Raw genomic sequence first — 7,549 nt, 5'->3', positions numbered from 1 at the left:
AAAGTCTGAGTAGGGTGGGTGGATGGTTGGGGTGGTGAATGGGTCCAACTAACACCGACCTTCACCCGGGAGAGCAGTGTTCAAGTCCGGTGAGATTATAAAGTGAAAACCTTTTCTTTTTTCCTAAACCTAACCACGTGTTTTTGTTGCCTAAACCTAACCGGGTCCGTTTGTTGCTGAAAGAAAAAACATCAGTTTGCAATGTTGTCCTGACCTGGTGCATTTATTTTGAAAGAGACTGTATGAAAATGGATAATTAAGCAATATCACACTTGAGCTCGTGATGTTATACTTGTATATCGTCATGGCTGTGATTTGGTCAAAAGACAATCACAGCCGTGACGATATACGAGTATCACAAGCTCGAGTGTAATATTGCTTTTATACAACAGTTCAACAGTTAAATAAGCAAGGCTGATTAAGAAATGTTGAAAAATGAGGACAAAATAGATAATTTAAGCATTTTATTTGTCTTCCGCCAACAAAAATAGTTCCCTCAGGACTCCGCTGTCACCGTTGCTATGTAACGCAGACATGGTGCGCCAGGCACTTACTCTTTATACACATTTATCTGCACATTTGCATTAATTGTGCAGCCGGTGAAATAAGTCTCTGGTGACTGCATGGTGGACTGTCGCTTCACAGGCACAGCTGACTCTGCCTTCTGATCTGACAGTATGTTGCTCCATCGTTTTCTGCTCTCCATGGATGGCTTCCAGTAGCTTTTTAACGAGCTCTCAGACCTGCAAGACAAAAGGTATATTTTAGGGCCCGACTCCTAATTAGAAGACTAACTTTACACATAGGCTACGTTAAAACAACATCACACCTGTGCCCACTCACTGTCATGATCTCCTTCGCTTCAAGACCTGCATCTGACAGCTTCTGTATGGCAGTCGCCCTGAGGCTGTGATTGGTGTAGATAGCTGTTGTCCCCGTCTCTTTACACATCTTCGGCAGCATCTGTGCGAATGAGTTTATCCCCAGCGGAGCTTTAGTGTACCAGATATTGTCTGTGTGAGCTGCTGTCATCCTGGGCTTCAGATAAAGGGCATTTGCATTTGGTGGAAGTTTGTTTAAATACTTTTCCAGGGATGCAACGCAACTGCTGACCTAACTGACACTAACCGTCAGTTTTGATTTGATTGTTGAATGCAATCAGCTGTGAGGCGGAGTGATACATACACAGTGAAATAGCCGTTGTACTCCAATATCATCACGGTTTTACTGTCTCTCGACCAATCAGATTGCAGGGCCGGAACTAACTGTTGTATAATTAAGCAATATCACATGAGAGGGAGTGGTGTTGTACTGTATATCGTCACGGCTGTGATTCGGTCGTAGGCAAGGCCGAAGACAATCACAGCCATGACGATATACAGTACAACGTCAAGACCTCGAGTGTGATATTGCTTTGATACAACAGTTCAACAACAGCTTAAACAGCAATGCAAACCTGGATGTTGGCACGGCCGGATTCAGCTTCCACTCTCCCTCATCCTCATCAGTACCTCATCAGATGATCATTGATAATTCCTGACCGTGTTCGCTTAATTTTTGCTCTTTTCCAGTTTGTCGAGGTCGGCTGATGTTACACAAACATTTCCACACCTGGAGGTCTGCACAGAAGAGTCCTGGCTTTCCTTTTCCTCCTCCTCTCCTGACGACCACTCATAATTTAATTCAAATGTAATTTTGGGGAAAATATCCATCTTCTTGGTGTAACGCTATAGTGTCAGTTTGCGTTATACTCTATATCAACACTCACGGAATGCCTCTCGTCCAGTCAAATTACTTGGTCGGAACTAACTGTTGTATAATTTCCTGTAAAAAACGTAAGTGTATTTTGAAAGAAGCAATGCATGTAACAGGCAGAACTTGACACGTTGTCCCTGAACGTCAAAAACCAACACACCCAGGGTACCTTGCATGTCATATCTAGACGTGGAAAGTCTATGACCAAATGTCGATATGTGACGAGGTCGGAGTGAGAATGTGTTGCCCAGCCACCCCCTGGCAGCTCCACTCTGTGGAAGTTTTTCCCTCTCAGATTAATGTACACAAGTTAAGTCAAGGCAATCGTTGAGCTTTAACCCCATTGCATGCTGCTCAGTAGTTTCTATACCATGACTGTCCTGAAGGCAAAGTCCAAGCATGAGAGTTGCTGATGTTGTCCACTTGAGATTAACATTAATCAGATCCTTAACTCTCTCAGTTTGAGGTCCACAGTACAGTTAATGTGAGATGAGATTCATTAGTGAACCTTTACAGTGCTCCATGAACTATGTCATCTTGAACCACAAAGACAGATAACAAATGTCAAACTCAGATGCATTCAGCTCACTCTGGTGTTATGGCAAAATTATTTAAAAAATCTCGGCACAAAGCTGTCTGTGTTCAGAAACATTGAAATATTTATTATCCATAATGTAACATTCATTTTATCCTGATGCTTTTCTGTTTTGGTTGGACGAATGATAGTGTTGTTATTTTGACCTTCACGTGTTTTCCCTAATTTTCAATCACAAGATACAGATCTTGTGTTATGTAATTTAGACACATGAAAGGTATAATTATGGGAGAAATTATTTTTCTTTGATGAATAAAATGTGCTTGGTAAATGTCAACATATGAAGTAAAAAGGTAGCTGCCTCAGCACAGACTGATAAATTCCATTATATTTCTATTTCAGTTGCCATATAGCCGAAGAGATCAAAAGAAAGAAAATACCAGCTTTCATCTAGTCAGAGTAGTTTTCTTACACCTGTGGTTTTAAAAAATGCGTTCTCAAAGTCTTGGTACATAATAAAGCACATTATATAGAAATGCACGTGATCCATTACCATAAGTAGACTTATAACATTAAGGTTATGTGTACTGCTATATGCTCCGTACACTGGATGCATTTTCTTTTCTTGTGAAATATATTTATTTATGCATACATGTTTTTGACTCAAACATTGGAGTCTGAAACAACAGTAGCTGCTCTGTGAGACACAGCAGTGGTTTGAGCTAAATGCTAACATCAGCATGCTAACATGTTTACAATGACGATCCAATCTGATCCAAATTCATTTATAAAGCACATTTACAAACGGTTGACCAAAGAACACAGGAAAATACAAAGACACTGAAAAAAGAAAACAAGAGAGAGAGACCATATAAACAACACCATAGAAAGACAAAGACCAGTTTAAAAGACAAAAGGACATAAATATAGAAAGGCAACGCTCACAGGGAGGTAAAAGCAAGAGCAGGCTTTGTACTTATGCACCTAATCGATACCGTGTCTATGGTGTAGGCTCTGTGTCAACGTAGAGCCTATGGCGTGATGTGCACCTCCCCAGATATGTAATTACATGTTGCAATGACACAGACCTCATGTCTATTTCTGTAAGCTGAAGCCATTTCCCTCAGCCTCCACAAAAAAAAGCATTTTAAGTCTCTCAAGAAGCTTCAGTATATCCAGAATTCAGCTGCTCGTCTTCTCGCACACTCCCGCCCCCATGACCACATCACCCCCATCCTTCATAACCTCCACTGGCCCCCCATCCCCCAGCGTATTCACTTCAAACCCCTCATCATCACTTACAAAGCTCTGAACAACCTGGCTCCCCCCTAACTGTTTGAGCTCCTCCACTAGCACACTCCCTCCTGCACTCTTAGGTCTGCTGATACCAACCTCAGAGACTCCCCCTCACTCTCAACCTTCAAGAAAACCCTGAAAACACACCTGTTCAGAACTGCCTATAAAGTGAGTAGTGAGTAGATACCTCATGTAAAATGCTGCCTCTGAACGAAAAGACTCAGGTCAAGATAAAAACATGTATAACCCTTTAAAACCACTAAAAGATAAAAAGGAAGCAACGTTAGATAACAGCCTCAGTTAGAAAATGCTAGATTTTATCACAGACTTAATCTGCTTGTCTTATTTCAGATCACTGTCCATTATCACAGTCAGATTTTAAGCAGTAGATTTCATATAAGGTTCCAGGGAACAAAGGTCCGTATGAGGGGCATCATACAATGCAGACATGTTGATGTTTAACAGGTATAAATGTAACAGGGTCAATAATGCAGCAGTAATATGTGTAACAGAGTCAAATGTACATTTGTAATATTAAGTAATTACACAATATTTGCTCCAGCTGTTATTACCTGACATTTAGGCTGCTATAGTCAATATATGGAATGTTTAAAACTTAAGGCCAGTTCAGACCAAAGATTCCAGATGCAACAAAAGGCTTCAGGACATTGCAAGGAAAAGCTTTAGTGGTCTGAATGACTCAGTTGCATATTGGTTCAGGTCGGCTCATGCAGTTGCAAGGGATTCAACCTGTTCAGTCGCAGGCAATGCGTTGCAGACCGTCTTGAACCTTGTGACCAATAAGCGGCAAGCCCGTACTTTTTTTTTTTTTGCACAGCTGGATACCCATGTGGGCTGTATGCGTGGGCGCACGCTGTGGCGAAGAAGACAATGCAATACAATGCAAATAAAAGGGTGTCTAATTAAGATGGATGCGTACAAGAAGAGTTGAGTGCTCCTTTGATGCATCTATGTGCTCTCTGGGGTTTGTTGTGCTGTTCAGCTTTACGTTACATCATCACGTACCCGTTGCTGTAGAAACAATGGCAGTCTACATGATTTCGCAAGAGCCAGTCTCAGCTCGGTGCCTTGGTGTGAACTGTACTGTTGCAAGATGTTGCAAAGCCATTTAGTTGCAAATGGGTGCACATAGTTGCAAGTTGCAAGATATTGCAAAGACAATCTTTGGGGTGTCTCCCGCCTTGCTGCTCCCCTTTTGCTGTTGTACTCCATGGGAGAAGTAAGAGACATTGCTCTCGTAGTAATTTCCGTGTTCTCACAGTTTAGCTATGTTATGCATGTTCTCCCTGTGTCAGCGTGGGTTTTCTCAGGGTACTCCGGCTTCCTCCCACAGTCCAAAGACATGCAGGTTAATTGGTGACTCTAAATTTTCCATAGGTGTGAATGTGAGTGTGAATGGTTGTCTGTCTCTATGTGTCAGCCCTGTGATAGTCTGGTGACCTGTCCAGGGTGTACCCTGCCTCTCACCCAGTGTCAGCTGGGATAGACTCCAGCCCCCCTGCGATAAGACGATAAACAGTTAAGAAAATGGACGGATGGATATTCCTGTGTCACTTAATTTGAGTAGGGGCTCGAGTTAATATGGTCGTACTGTAAGTGATGGAGGATTTTGTTTTTACCTCTTGCTGTCAGGAATAAACGGAGATCGCCTCCAAAGATATCCATGCTCTGGATCTCTTCATATCAACACAATGCAGACAACACTAGACTCCACTGGTTACATCAAATTCAACCTGTTCACAACCTGGCAAGCCAGCATGTAATCATTTGCGAATTAGCACTAAGCACAAAGTACAAATACTGTGGCAGATATTTGGTGATATTTACCTGATGATGGTGTTAGATATAGACTCAGGGTTCATTTAGTTAGTTAGTTGATGAGGCATTTCACTTAAAACCACAAATGTCAACCTCATGGTGGTTATTGCAGCTTCCAAATAAGTTCATAAATAGCCACCCACAGACACCATAACAGGAGATATGATGAACTCACTGTCTTTAGTTTAATTGTACTCACTGTTTGATGATCCTGGTGCTGCGGTTGGTTTAAGAGTTGATTGATTTGCAGGATGTATGGAAAGTCACAGAATGAGGCTGTGAACTGATTGTCTTGACTACAGTGTTGGAAACGAAAACAAAAATGCCCCAAATAAACAGGCCTTTACAAAAACAAAGTTAAAATCAATGGGGTATTAAACCATTTCTTCAAACAATAAAACTGAGATTAACCAAGTACACAGCGAGTTTTCATGTCTCCCGTTATGGCGTCTGTGGGTGGCTACTTTTGAACTTATTTGTAACCTGTAACCCCGTGGTGTCTTTCATGCTCCACACTCACTTCAGCACACCTGTCTTTCATTAAAGGTTGCTGAAATGCCAGGTCAGGAGGTCAAAAATAATAGAAAACTAGGACTTGCTAGACATAGCTCTAACAGTGGTGCTAGAGGAAAAGTCAGAGAATCACCAAAGCTAGGGTTCATCTTCTGGGGACCATGAGTGTCTCGCAAAATTTCATGGCAATTCAATCAGTAGACTCTGAGATATTTCAGTCCACATTAAAGTGGTTGACTGACAGACCAACACTGACTTAAAGAATCCCTTAAATCTCTGAGATCTGAAAACTGTGGGTTTAAGGAGTAGGATAAGTGTCAAGTAAAATAAAGTGGGTGATTTCCATTTCATTTGATTGTAACTGTATTGTCCCCTGCAGCTCTGGTATTTGGTTGCCAGTGTCAGGTCCCCCAAGTATTTAGTTTTGATGATACAGCATGGTCACAAATTACAAAACAGAAGCTCTGTGTCGACTGTTTTCATGCCAATCCCCACTACGAACAGCTGTCAGATGGCCCATTAACAAACATCCCTCATGACAGATGGGTTGTTCAGGAAATCATCTCTGAGGGATTTTATCAGATACGACCATATCAAAAATGACAAAAAACAAAACAAAACAAAAAAACGGACAGAAGGCAGACTGGATAATGCTTCCTCATGATTGTCTTTGATAATAAATCATAAATGTGTCCCTCTTCCTCTGACATTTAATTTGCATTTAGCTGTTCTCTGCTGATGAGAGAATGCTTTTTGATATGAGCAATTTGAAAGTAACTTGCAATTACACAATGTGACACAAAATTGCTTCCGTTTGTTCCGGTCTGCTCCAGTGAACGAACGAAACCTCCTGATGTGAAATAAATAGTCATTCTAGACGTGCTGTAAAAGTTCTATTAAAAAATCAATTCAATTAATCATGGCGTGATCTTTGAGCCTCTGTTGCTAATTTGTGTTTGTCTGACAGTGGATGGCTATTTGTGAGCATCTTTCATGGTTTTGAAATAAGATAGTCAACTAGAAAGTCTAAGTGAATCACAATGGAGAGCTGCATGCCAGGAGAAAAAGATGAGCTGCACCATTCAGGACGTGAACAACTGAATTATCCCCTGCTGAGTGCTCATATCAGTACCTTCTGCCAGGTCTCCCAGTACAAAGACAGACAGGAAATGAATTGTTGAACTGTGACTGTCTTCAGCTCATATTTATCAAAATCTCCCTCCATTTGGCCTCTAACGGTGCGGATACACCAAACTGACATCAAAGAACTAGCGGCGACGAAAGCCAACTGTTGCGTTGCCTCATGTCGCCCTGTGTCAGTTGCATTTGAACACACTACATGGACTACATCCGATGGCCAAGTGGCACGTACGTTCTGCGCCTGCGTGAGAGACAGCGGAGTGACAGAGTGGTACATCCTGACAGCCGAGGGGTTTCCAATCTGTGCAGCCGAGCACCGCAGCACCTCCACGGACTATTACATCCAGACGGTCCCGGTGTTTCCTCCGCAGGCTCCGCTTCACTCAGCTGTCCGATAAATCCCCTGCTTCTTCCCACTTGAACCTGAATAACAAACCAGGGCTCGGTGCTCCAGTTGGATCCAAACGGAGA

General features: G+C 42.1%; 1 long non-coding RNA gene across 1 annotated transcript in view; it reads right to left on the bottom strand.

The window, feature by feature from the left end:
• Positions 1–428: 428 nt before the first annotated feature.
• The window catches only part of LOC126392843 (uncharacterized), a 13,858-nt gene continuing 6,737 nt past the window's right edge, over positions 429–7,549 (bottom strand). Inside the window, exons 2-3 of the long non-coding RNA XR_007570219.1 lie at positions 830–963; positions 429–743 (exon numbers count right to left, since the gene is read on the bottom strand). This is a non-coding gene — a long non-coding RNA (uncharacterized LOC126392843). The remainder of the gene's footprint in view (positions 744–829; positions 964–7,549) is intronic.

Source organism: Epinephelus moara, chromosome 7 (assembly GCF_006386435.1).
Source record: "Epinephelus moara isolate mb chromosome 7, YSFRI_EMoa_1.0, whole genome shotgun sequence".
NCBI classification, from domain to species: Eukaryota; Metazoa; Chordata; class Actinopteri; order Perciformes; family Serranidae; genus Epinephelus; species Epinephelus moara.
This window is presented reverse-complemented; position numbering and strand designations above follow the sequence as displayed.